This window comes from Plectropomus leopardus, chromosome 7, assembly GCF_026936395.1.
Source record: "Plectropomus leopardus strain MGB_pleo_1.0 chromosome 7, ASM2693639v1, whole genome shotgun sequence".
In the NCBI taxonomy this organism is placed as follows: Eukaryota; Metazoa; Chordata; class Actinopteri; order Perciformes; family Serranidae; genus Plectropomus; species Plectropomus leopardus.
The window spans coordinates 34,213,613-34,227,096 of record NC_142182.1 but is presented as its reverse complement, the minus strand read 5'-3'; the positions used below and the strand labels follow the sequence as shown (position 1 = coordinate 34,227,096).

Genomic DNA, 13,484 nt, shown 5'->3' with positions numbered 1-13,484 from the left:
TGTGCCGGGGACGTGCGGCTTGACTCCGCTCGGAAACACCACTGGGTCCAGGGCTCATCTCTGTAGTCCTCCGCCTCCCCTCCTCCTGTAGAGGCATTGTGGCCTGCCGTTTGCTCTGCTTCACCAGGGGAATGGACGGGCCCCTGCTCCCGCTTGATGAGCACTCACTAATGGCTGCTTCTTTGAAAGCCGACGGGCCCGTTTGAGGAGGAGTGTCTTTTACTTCCCTCCAGCTTGCCTTGGCTGGGCATTCGTCAGGCTGCCTGGCTTTGCTGTCCTGCCCACATGATGGTGCGCCAAGGGGCTGAAACGTCTGTCATTTGTTTTACTTTCAAATAAAAGTTGATGATTTACCAATAAAAAGTAAAAATAGTCTTTTGATGATGTCTGGAGGCATATGGAGAAAGTGTTGCAATAGCGACATTTTCAGCACTGTGTTGGGCTGGAAATAACAAAAGACAAAAGAGATTTGGCTTTTTACTTTTTTGTACCTCCTCTGATAAAGAGTAGTACTGTAGTGTTGTGTAGAGTGAACATGAGAGTATAGAAAGTGCGATAGATATCAATATGGTTGAGGACACACTAAAGGCTACATTACATTAATATAAACAAGCTGATTGTCTGTTGACTCATGTAATGGCCGGCTAAAATGCACTATGATGTCACACAAAGAGAGAAACAATTAAATCCCCCCAGTTTATGTTTTATGTAAGGTAAGGTATTTTTACTGTTCAGTTGTATGAGAAGGACTCCAGCAGCAGGCTTGAGGAGATGTATTCTTAACACAACTTAGAACCGGGAGGTCTGTAATAACAAAATAAGCAGAATTGGGCCCCTTGACAGTTTGCATACTTTTACAGGCTGTTAATCCTCTATAGTTGAGAAATATACACAAAGCAAGCAGGATGACAAGAGCATCTACCGAAAGAAAAGAGGAAGTCTTAAAAGTGGTATTTCTTTAAAGACACCTACACTTAGATGAGCTAGAGATATCTTTCTAAACAAATTATACATTTAAAAAAATACTAATATTAAAATGTGACATGCACAGTGCTGCATTGTAGAGTTACACAGTTGAACTGTTTTTCACCATTTTTGTGTGTTTTATGTTTTGGGCAGGATTGAATGTTGGCTCGATGACATACTGAGGCCAAACTTAACAACCTCTCCCCCCGTTAAAACTGTTGTCTCATTCATCCGCTGTTTGCAGTACCACTTTCCCACCAAAATTAGCACGTGCATGCAGGGTTTTTCCACAAAAAATAAGCTATAGACTGCTTTTCTATTGCAAGTAGAGCAGAGCTGTGTACATGGCACTGTAGTAGGCCTGGAGGGTATGTGTCATACCTTTCTGTGGGTGCGCAGACTTATTTGGATTAATGTTTTAGGGCTGGTTAGGAGGAGACAGACAGTAATTAGTGGTGGCATCTTGCTGGTTGAGGAGGTGAAATTAGCATGTTCACCCGGGTGTTGTGTTTCCATCAATGCTGATCAGAGCTGAAAGCGATACATACCTGTGACTACTGTAAAGTCTATTAAAAAGCCAGATGTTAGTGGGTTTTTTGTGCAGTGGGAATGAGGCTCAAGTGGTGAGTCCGCTACATTCAACAAGCTCTATTAGCTCTTTCAGTCTAATAATTACATCAATGAACAACTGTCCTAAATGTCACAAAGCAAACCCACTCAGGGAGTGACTAATAGACTAATAAATACATGCAAGAAACTCATAACATGTTAAGAACTATTGATGTACTATGATGTACATTTCTCACAAGTAATATTCCCACAGCTGTTCTTCTTATTAAACAGAGAAATGCAACTGTACACTTTTGAACCCAACTTTCTCTCAGTCACGTAAGACTGGCGAGGCTCATCATAAAACACACTTCATTCAAAACTGACATAAATAAAATAAAACTCACACAAGCCTTAGTTACTCTTGTTAGTAATCTAGTAAGTTAGTCCACTTTCAACCATTCACTTGCTTCAGGTTGGTTAAAGTAAATCCTTCATTTTCTGAATTAGAAAAAAAAACATGCCTTTTTCCCCCAGTGTCTCTCTGCTGTTGCTGGCTGCCAGCTGTTTACAGTCCTGTAACTTCTCCCTCCACCACTAGGTGTTGCTGTGTCTTTCAACTCAGTTGCATGTTCCACCAGTAGGGACCAGAGACGAAGCTTTGGTGGTGCGTGCTGTGCACTACATGCAGTGAGTTGAAAAGGAAAGGGGAGCGCCTGTATTTATGACAGTATTAAAAATTATTCCTTTGGGATTTCTAAATACCCTGTTATTCCATAATATGGTGATACCGATCAAGCCTAGTGTGTGTGCTTTGTTGCTGGGTAAGCTGCTAATGAGAGTCTGTAGCTTTACATGGGCTTTAGCTCAGAACCTTCAGTGGACACGTCCCCAGCGTCTCAGAGCAGAGGAAACCTGCTATTTTTTACACAATTTTGAGACCCAATTTTATATACTTGGCTATTTTTTTAATCATTCAGTTTGGCTTTAGTGAAACATTTTTTATTGGTTTGCCAAACTCATAACAAAAATATTTATTTTTGCTTTACCTGGACTTAAACACCTGTACAGTTGATATTTTGGTAAAGCTGCCAGCTATGAGGTTGTTTACATTCCTGGTACCCTTGACCCCTTCCCTGTCTTTTCACCCCAGAGGGAGCTGTTGCTCCTGCTGCCCTCCTCCTCACTGCCGTACCCGTGTCCAGCTTCTGGAGACTCCATTAGGAAGTTGGAGTCGTCCTTGGAAATCTCCTCTCTATAACTTCCCCTGTCTTCGCTCCCTCTATCCCTCTCCCACTCCTGTTTCAGGTGCAGTCTTTATTTGCCCCACTTGAAACTAGGGTGAAGGTCAGAATGGCGAATTTGATATAAGAGCTGACGTGCTTCTATGGAGCACCTTGTCAACTCAAAACAATAGGTTTGCAGGAGCTGTTATGCTGCATAAAGAATGTTCGCATATTCCCAGAGAAATGTCCTCGGCTAGACATTCCCAAAAGAGATGAGAACATGTGTCTGCGTACACATTTTTTTTTTTTGCCAGACCTGGCCCAGCAGAAAATGGAGGTTGAAGCGAAAATGAATTTATTTAACATGTGAGCAAAAAAGTTATTTCAGGGAGATTCAAAAAGTCATCCAATTTGCATGATAGAATCTTAATGCTTGCGATACTTGATTTATCCAGTGTATTCAGCTTTATGTTGATCTAAATTTAAGCTTTTGTTCAAATCCAACATATAATATTGCTGCTTTATTAGGCTGCACATAATGTCCATGACGGAATAACAGATGTTAGCAGTTGCATAATGGTGAGAAAAAAGCAGCCGGCTGTGGTGTTGTTACAGCGGTGTGATCAAATACTTTAATTTGATCCGACCTCTTTGTCTCAGTTGCATCTCTTTAGCTGCCTCATGGTGGTGCTTACAAAACAGAGCGTCATCAAACAGGTCAGACCAGGTCCAAATACCCAGCGTCAGACATTTACAGCGTGTAGCTCATGCCATTTCAAATGATGAGCTGCACCCTTTGCGCATTGAGTGTCAGCTTCTCCCCTCTGGGATGAGGTTTTTAGTCCCAAAGTGTAAAACTAAGCGATATAAAAACAGTTTTGTTCAAGCTACCATCACACTGGTGAACAAGCTGTAGAAAAATTGCACAATATTATTTGGGAGCTTATATTTTTTATTTATTTATTTGCACTTATTAGATTGTTTTTATTTAAGGTTTGGTTTTTATTGTTTCTTGTTGGTATTTACTACATCTTAAACTTTTTGAGTAACACTGGGGCTCTTTGTTTTTGTCTTTTTTTATGTTTTATCTTGTATCTTTTTTTTCCTTGTTTTTATCCTTTATGTTGTCTGTGGTGTCTGCCAACTGTGTTGAATGGATGCTTTGCATTTAATACTGCAAACCAAATCTACCTACAGTTTAAATAAAGTAACCTGAAATATGCAGCTCTCACACTCGAGTTTATTGTTGAACTAATGAAACAGTCCTACTAATCAGGCCATGGCAATGAATCCATATAGGTTATTTGAGGCTATGGCCATTTTAAGAGACAGGCACTTGAAGTATCTTGTGATTTTTTTAAAAAAAAGAGCCTTATTAGGAAAAATCATGAGTGGAAAATGGATTGATGGATGTTAATATAACTGCTTTATTCATTGTCAGAGATCTCTCAGCAACCAGTTGTCACAGGCAGTTTGGTCTCAAATTAAATTCATTTGGATATGACATTTTAATTGGAACACTATTCCCATTAATTGAACAAATTAGAGAAAGTCTGCTGGGGGAAAGGTAATCTCTCGGAGAGATGTTTTGGAATTCGCAATTTAGAATTAAAAATCAGCTGCTCGGCTTTTGTTTGTGTGGCAGCCAGTTTGCGGCAGACGCACGGGGCGCCAGCGCTCGCGGGGTCTCAGCGGCACTCAGGGCTCACATTGTCTTCATTAAAAACGATTAAGGAATAGGTCAATTTAGTCTGCTTGGCTGGTTGGAGCACTTCCTCCTATGAAATGTCTTTGTCTTCATCTGCCCCAGCTCTGTGGGCTCGGGCAGTCACTGGAGCAGCAAATATTATCCGTCGCTATTTCATGCATGTTTACATGTCTGATTGAACGTCGCAGTGAGTCATGGTGGCATCCTTTAAATGTTGTCATTTAGTGTTTTTTTTATTATTATTGGTATGTGAGTGTTTGCGTACACATGTGTTTTCATGCTCCTGTGCTCTGTTTCAGCACGCATGCCGTCTGGATGCTGATGAGCTGCTGTCTGATTAGCAATGAAAAGCGCTGTTCGCCCCGCAGCTTGAACTACTGTGAGCAATTAATTACGCTAATAAAAATCACCTTAAAATTTGTGCGGTTGATTTCATAAACATATGTGGAAACACAAAATGTTCCCCACATCAAACATGAGGTTTTATTGTAATATTTCGGGCTGAAACAGATGCTGCGTCTGCATGGCTAAATAGAGGTTTTTATAGCTATACTTGTCGTAAAAGGAATCCAAATCCACTGTTGCTTTTTTCACTGGCTGTGTGTTTACAGTTTCTTCACATTCACTTCTGTTTAGAATACTGTGCAGCTACCTTCCAGAGAGACAATTAACGGACTAAATACAAAAATGTGTTGCAAATTTCTCGTTTCAAGGTGGCCACCTGTCAGTTTAGGTAGATTTGGCCAGGAGAGAAAACCTGGTGCCAGGAGGAGCCAGGTGTAGATAAATGTTGCACATATGTCATCAGATTATAAAGGAAATTGTCTATCCATTATGCATGTGCATTCTAACAGATGATTGCAACATTATCCTCTAATTTTATGTACATTTGTTCAGCAGCATCATACCAGATATGTGCATTATGCTCTGCGTATACAGTAGTAGGGAAATCTCTGTTGCCATGTCGCTAATATTTGAATTAGCTTTGCAGAAGGAAGCCTTTTGAAATTTGGGCTCATTGTGTTCCGCCCTATTCAGACACTGTGGTTTCTCGGCTACCACATTGTTGTGTGTCAGACAATATGAGCACCTGTGACTGTGAGCTTGAACCTTGAAAATGAACCACAGCACAGACTTGAACACAACTCATTTGTGCTCTCAAATTGAAACGATGTTCCTTTTTTTTAACCCCTTAGAACCTGGATCGACCTCAGTTTTGTTGAGCCCTATTGTCTAACACTCAAATGTAACTCCTGTGGGTCCTTTTCTATTTTTTGAAAATATGGGGAAAGGGCAATGATAAACTCAGCCCCCTCCCAAGAAAAAAGATTGGGTGAAAATTCGCAGCAGTGTGACAGATTTTTATTTAAAAATAAATAAATAATAAAAACTATCCAGAAAACCATGTTCAAAATTCATATCACTATTCTATACTATAATTAAAAATACTCTACAGGGGCAAAAAAAAAAAAAAATTAGCACTTCATTTATGCTCTCAAATTGAAGTAATGTTCACTTTTTCAACCCTTCAGAACCTGAATTGATTGTTTTTGGTTTTTGCAACTACTCTAATAATCACTCTAATAACTAATCTGGGGCCTGAGGAAAATGGTTTCATTTCTTTCGAAAATATGGGAAAAGGGCAATGAGCAACTTGGCAAGAAATGTCCTGAAAATTGCTTAAAAAATTGCTTAGCACTGTCTTAAGGTACTTTTCCCATTTTTTTTCTGTTTTTTTTTTTCTCATTTTCAGATATTTTTTTTGGAACATTTTACTAATTTCTTGCTAATTTTTGGGTAATTTATTGTTCAGTTGCCTTCCTCCTGTATTTTGAGAATATAGAGTCGTATATAGAAGAGCCCTACTCTTGCCTCTTACATGAATGAAGTAATAAATAAATAAAAATAATATCATGAAATGCCAGGATGTACAGTCGTGGTTAGCGGCTGGAAGCCCTAATTGGAGCTCTCCATAGTAAAGTGTGGAGGGAAAGCAGAGGATAGGGTGTAAGGAGGAAAGAGAGAGAGCCAGACAGAGGGGGCTCCTAGATAGCGGGGCCAGGGGGAAAAGTTCCCCCCATGCTTGTCAGAGTTTGAGCAAGTTCAGAATTGATGGAGCCCACAGGCAGCACTGCTAATTTTAGTTGAAATCACCTAAGTGGTTTGGCTAATTTATCCAGGCTCCTCGGCCTCAGCCCCTGGTTCCTGGCGCTGCGCTGCCTCCCCCTCCCTCCCAGATATATCCACAAAGCGTGAAGGTACCAGGAGGTGACAGTGGGAACAGAAGGGTATTTTGTGCCCAGCTGATTTGCGGAGCACTGGGGCGGTTTCAACCTGTGTCATACATTTGGATATTGTTTGACCCTTAACGACAGCCCAGGTTCAACCATCTATTCCAGAAAATGATTTATGCCACTCTGTATTTAATGGAAACACTGATTTAAATTGGAAACCATATGGAGAAAAATGGATGCAATCACTGTTAAATCTGTTATCTCCTAATGTCTTATATATCTGATAGTTTAATGCAGATATGAGGATTGAAATATCAAGAGATTACAATCATTTTAAAGCTTTTGGAGACGATGTTGCCAGCAAGTCTGATTGTGTGCAATGATGGTCTGCCAGCTGGATATGCTGAACATGTTGTAGCTTAACAAGCATCAATGCTGGCTTTTGATTGTTTCCTAACAAATCAGACGCTCACTTCCTTTGTGGTGCCTTTGCACATAAATTTGACTGAAAGTTAAGAAATGGGCATTAACCCTTTTGAACCTGGATCGATATCTGTTTTGTTGACGCCTTATGCAACTACTCTAATACTCAAATCTAACTTCTCTGGGACCTCACAAAATTGGTCTATTTTTTTTTGAAAACATGGGAAAAGGGCAATGAAAAAATTTGGCAAAAAAATGAACCCCCCCCCAAAAAAAAGAAAATTAAATTAAATTATTATGTATAATGTAATAATTATTTATTCATGCCACAGAATTTTTTAGCACCTTAATTGATTTATTTTTTTCAGCATTTCTTTCTTTTTTCCAGGATTATTATTATTATTATTATTATTATTATTATTATTATTATTATTATCCCATATTTTGGGAAGAAATCAAGCAAATTTGCTTAGGTTTCAAATGGTTAAAAATGACACTGAAAATGGTCATAAAGACATAAGGTCAGCATAGATAAAATGAGTGTGTGATCCTGGATGTGACTGTAAAGGTTATTTTGTATGATTTTAGACATTCACATGATGAAACCAGAGCAGGTTGTCTAAACAAGTGAAATATCAGGGTGAGTGAAGTACATCAAACCCGTCAGACGTCGTGAGCTTCTTGAGTGTGAAGTGGCATGAATGTGCATGCCAACATGTCGCTCCTGTTTATCTGTTGCTTGACTCAAGAGTTTGTATGGAGTAATTAGTGTCACACTCGCTCTGAGGATCCTATTCACTTAAGAAAAATCAATAAAACTGCTCACTGTACGTTATTAAGTGACAGCTCCTAATTAAGAATTTAATTATGTTTCATTTCTGAAATGAATGTAAATGTATTTTTATTTAACAAGCCCTGATGTGACTTTATGCTAGAGGTGAGTCCAAGTCAAGCCCCAAACCCTAAACCTTAAATTTTGACTCATAAACAAGTCATAATGCACTCTTCAGTAATTTTTTTGAGGGGTTGACAGATTATCAATCTGTTCAATTACTGGGGCTGACATTTGGCATTTTGCAGATTATCTGTATCGTTAATTTATTTTAATGATTGCCGATAAAATTAATTAATTAAAAAGTGCAAAGAAAGTGTCAGCGTAAGAGGAACTTTTACATTATAAAAATCTCAGGGAGCTATTTCTATTTATTCATTTTTATTTAATTTTCTCTCTACTTTATAAAAAGTTGCTGGTAACTTGCTTTATATGATGTTGAATGTTTCAGTTTTTATTAAACATTTGCTAAAGGCATTTAAACAAAGTTTTGTGTTGGAGTTTGTTATATTCCAAATTCTAAATATTGACAGAAAGATTTTCATTTTTATTATAAATGCAAATTGGTTCCAAATACTGGTTATGGGTCTCATTAACTACTGCTAGTACTACTAATATCGGCCCTTAAAAAACAGTATCGGACGACCCCTAATTTTAATAACAGAGTAAGAATAGATTACATTTAAAGAAAAATCATGAATGCTTTTACAAAAAATTATTAATTTATGATGTTAAATGGAAGTTGTTGCGTCTCCATCAGTAATTTTCAACCTAGGTGTTTTGCATATTAGAATTCATCTTTTGTTAACTTTTGTTCGTCGTTTTTTTTTTTTTACCCAGCATGAAAGTATAAATCTACAATAGTTTTCCATATTGTATTGGGTTGTATTTAAGTTTTTAGAAGTTGTTTGTTTTATTTTATTTTTTAAATTTATTTTTTTATTCTTTTACTACAGGACAAATCACAGTGTGACACTAGAGAGGACACAGATTACATTATAAGTGAACAACAAACCAAGAAAAAAAATGGGGGTGCAGGTCACAATGGGGAATATTGAGAATATCGAGCATGTATATTGTAGGTTGGAAAAAACTAAGTGGGGTGGTGTAGAGAGGGATTAGATCTGAATAAATTTCAGGAAAGGTGACCAGGTGTTTTTGAAAGGGGCCAAATTGTCTTTTAGGATGATGTGAGCTTTTCTAAATTTGAGTGTTCTGTCAGCAGATTTTACCAGCAGTAACTGTCCTTCCAATTGAGTGAAACGATTTTCCTGGCCACAGTCAATGCAATTAAAATGAATGTTTGCTGACTTTTTGGGACTGTGAGTGAAGAGAGGTCACCTCACAGGGCTATGGAAGAGGAAAGTGGGATGCTGAGGTTGGAAGTCGTTTTTATTGAATGGGAATGTATGTATGTATGAATGTATGATAAGTTTGCTTAAGTATTTGTTTATTGAGATTGACTATAGGTTTTGTATCTGACTTCTTTTTTCTCGTTTTGTTGTTGTTCATTGCACTTGGTTGTAAGGCTTGTTTGCTTTTATTTCTCTGTTTTGTTTTGCTTTGTTTTTACATGTTCGGAGTAAAAATTCATTCATTCATCAGTCAATTTAAAGGAAATGATCTTGGCATCATTTTTTTTCCAACTGGTGCTCAGTAACACCATTATTTCTTCATGGTTCTCTCCTGCAACTTGACTGGATGCGGTTGGATTGGTAGAAACTAAGTGGATCTGGGAATTAAGTGTCCTGCTGGGAATGAACAGCGTTAAACGTAGTTGATTTGTGAAATGAAGGGAAATTGATTTTTTTGCAGTTTTTATTAAATAATATACTTTTTAATTTTTGGGTTTGTGAGGAGTCAATCATTTTTTAAGTCAAAAGGCTCAAGTCCAAGTGAAGTTACTCATCGTTGGTGGTCAAAACCAAGTTGAGTTGTCTTTTGATTTTGTCAGGTTTAGTCAAAACTCATCAAATTTGTGACTCAAGTCCAAGTCATATGACTGAAGCCAAAACCTCTGCTTCATGCTAAGTTATAGCAATAAAGGCTCCGTTTATCATACAGAAGATGTTTAAAATAGTCTGCATTTGAATGAGCAACCTTATCTCTTCTAGTCATATGGGATATATTAAATATTATACGTGACACCTTTCGAGATGTTTTTAAACCAGAGTGTGTTAGCGGTATGAAAGAAACACTGAATTACACACCAGGCCTGTTCAGTCATCCATTCACGAATCAATCATTCTGAAAGAAAAGTGCAGCCAAAACTGGGGAGGGATGTGGCAGCTTTGGTGTGACGTTACCTTTGATGAAAAACAGTGAAATTAATCTAGTAAAAACTTGCAAAGACATTATGAAAAGCCCTCCTGTTTTCTCAATATTTAATTTGCAGACAAATTAAATATTAATTGATTTCTGGTCTTTGTAAGGAATAGGTTAACCTCAGGTTCATATTCATCACAAGGCAGCAAAAAAATGAGACTAGATTGCAGTCTTGTATTTTTTTTTGTACAGGAGCATTAAAAATATGGCATGTATGATTAGTTTGATTTATGTGTGATGATATGCATTTCATTAACTGGAAGTGAGTAACAGATTATGACAAAAGACAGATAAACTGATGAAGGCAATGTGTTATTGTTATAAAACCATTAAGCTATATCCACAGCTAAGATAAATGTTTATTAAATTCCTTCTTTTTTTTAAAAAAAAAAAAAGACATCTGAATACAAACAGTTTGTGTTTCATAGAGCACAGTTTCTTGAAAAAAAAAAAAAAGAAGCAGCAGCGAGCAAGGGGAGATGTTTGCAGTCTTGTGTGTGAGCCAGCAGTTTTTTGGCAGATGAATGTAGGGGTTTTATGTGCCAAGCACCTGGTCAAACTGCAAACAATGAGGGGCTTATGGATTCTCTTTATCCAACGACGACTGAGATGATACCTCGAATGTTGGAGCTCTTATGGGCCCTTTTAAGAAATGCTGATGCACAATAATGCTCAGCACTTCTGGATGCAGCGGAAATGTTTCCAAGCTTTATATACAGTATATAGTTGGAACTGCATCAGCTATAATTCATTAACATAATAATGATTATTCATCTTACTAGGAGTGCATTTTTGCGGTGTATTATTATCATCTAAACAAAGAAAACAGCCTTCCAAATTCATCAAGCTGACCACCACAAATGTGAAGAATCAACTTGTTTAATACAGAAATGTAAATTAGGAATATGTAATACATAGAATATATGGAGGAAAACAAGATCTACCTAATGAGCTGGTGGAATAGCGATCCTGCGCATAGGCAGCTCAGAAAAATATCTGCAGAAGTGAGTTTCAGTGTGGAGGGTCTTGCTTGAGTCTTTAGCAGTGATCTAATAATGAGTTCCACAGATGGGTTTGTTGGCTGGCGCTCTGCTGAGTCCACCGTGCATGCGGTAGAGAGTGTCAAAGTGTCTCCTGTGCAGGATCATCTCCAGGTTTTGGGGAATGGATGGTGTCTGCCAGACGTGCTGGCAGTCAGTGGGCCTCCTCTCCTGCACTACCTGGGCTGGAGCTCAGCCAGGGTTAATTATAGGGGAGCTCCAGAGTCTTGTGTCACTAAGGATGGGAGACAGAATATTGTCATACTGCCATGTCCTATACAGAAAAGACGAGAGTAAGAGCACACCTGCTAAGCCAGAGTTTCTACAGCGTTTCTCCCTTCCTGAAGGTCTGAAATGAACAGTTGCCAAGAGCTAAATGGTTGGTAAAATGTGTGTTTGGTTGATAAATCAGTGATAATACTAGGGCTGTACCTGACTCCAGATCATGCCAGTCGAATCAGATATTGCTGTTTGATATTTGAAGAACTGTTTTGTTTTCCATACAAAGTTTTATAGTTTGAACGGGCTTCAGCGGGACGTTCAATGTGACCGCGGCATTTAGTAGGCTAAACAAGCTAATGGCACTAACAACAACATTTTTTGCCAACACTAGATATCAGAAAAAAGCCACTGACACTGACTGTATTAACTTCCTGTGAGCTATAAATTCACCACTTCTTCACCTTTGACAGTGCGGGCTCTCTCTCCGTGCAGAGAGTAGCATGAAAGTCAAGAGCACTCAGTCTGCAGCAAAAAAGTACACTGCACAGTAAAAAAGTGACTGCTCAACTTGAGGCAATCTCAGTCGACTCCGGGTCTCCGACTGATGATTCGATCATCTGACTTTCAATGGGCAGCCTTAAATAATTCTCCAATACACTAGGGCTAGACCCAAATATTAGGCTATTTGATAAGTGGATAGGTATTTGTTTCAATATTTCAATTTAGACATTTGGATATTCTTTAAATTAGGACACTTCCCATTTCAGATGCACAACAAAATTTAACAGACTAATTTAGAACACTGGACATAGATTGTTATACTGATAACTGTTAGTTTTTTTAACTTCACAAACTATAAAGTGTCGCAAAACTGTCAAAGCAGTCGGAGGCACACTGGGCTCCCTCTCACCTAACACTGAAGCTGAAGCACTGAAGCAGGTTATTTTGTATTAGCTAGGGATGTCCTGCATGGATCCTAAGGATCGATATCAGGGGCAATCTGGGCGAATTAAATAAAGCCGATCAAAATCTGCTGTGAGTAAAATTAAAAGGTTTCTCAACCCAGTCAGTTCTGCACTCTGAGGATATTGGCAAACTTACCAAAGATGGGTTAAAATAAATGAGTAGAAATCAGTACAACAGCACAGGTCTGAGATTTAGTTTTGATGCTATGCCTAATGTAGCCTCGAGCTTCAAGCTGAGTTGAGGAGCTACAAAGGTCTGGTGAACTTACTTTTTTTAATTCCTCGTGTTTTTTTTTTTTTATTTCCAAACTTGTAGCCTTCAAAACTAACTGATGTTTACTCAGATAATCACAAATCAATTGAATCAATTTATAAGACTCCACAAAGCTCACTCTGAAACCACAAAATACTTTGAGCAACTTTCAGTCATACTCCAAGACGTGTAAATAAATTTAATGCGGAAAAGGTTCCCTTTAAGATAGCGCTAAACTGCTGTGTTCTAGACTGCAAAATCAGCTTTGTTTCTCAAATGAGGTCGTTAAGACAGACGTTCTGCACTGTTATTTATCAGATTTATGTGTCCAGACATCACTAACCTAACTGCATGGGTTGCTGTGGTAACGACGTAGGTGTCAGTAACTATGTTAGCTCTTCAGGTGATGTGGCCTTCCAACGCAGGAGCATGAGCAATGGAGGTCGTGACCTCGCAGACAAATTGAGCAACGGAGGAAGATGGTATACATGGCAATACAGCTCTGTCGCTCTGGATTTGATGCCCTCGTTGTGTTTCATGTTCCGAGTGACACAAAGGACACTTTAAAATCTGATCTGAGTGACAGGACTGAGACTCAACTGTAATATTCTCATTGCAATCACATTTCAAGCCACTTCCATATGTGGTTTGAATCTCATTGCAAAAATTGTACTCAATGTTGCTTTTTGCTGTCCAAACCACCTTTTAAACCTTGGTCCAGTGCAAAGTACCTTGACAAAT

General features: G+C 38.4%; 1 protein-coding gene across 1 annotated transcript in view; it reads left to right on the top strand.

Annotated features, from left to right (window-relative positions):
* Nucleotides 1-13,484, top strand: part of roraa (RAR-related orphan receptor A, paralog a) — a 251,931-nt gene that overhangs the window by 18,412 nt on the left and 220,035 nt on the right. The window lies entirely within an intron of this gene.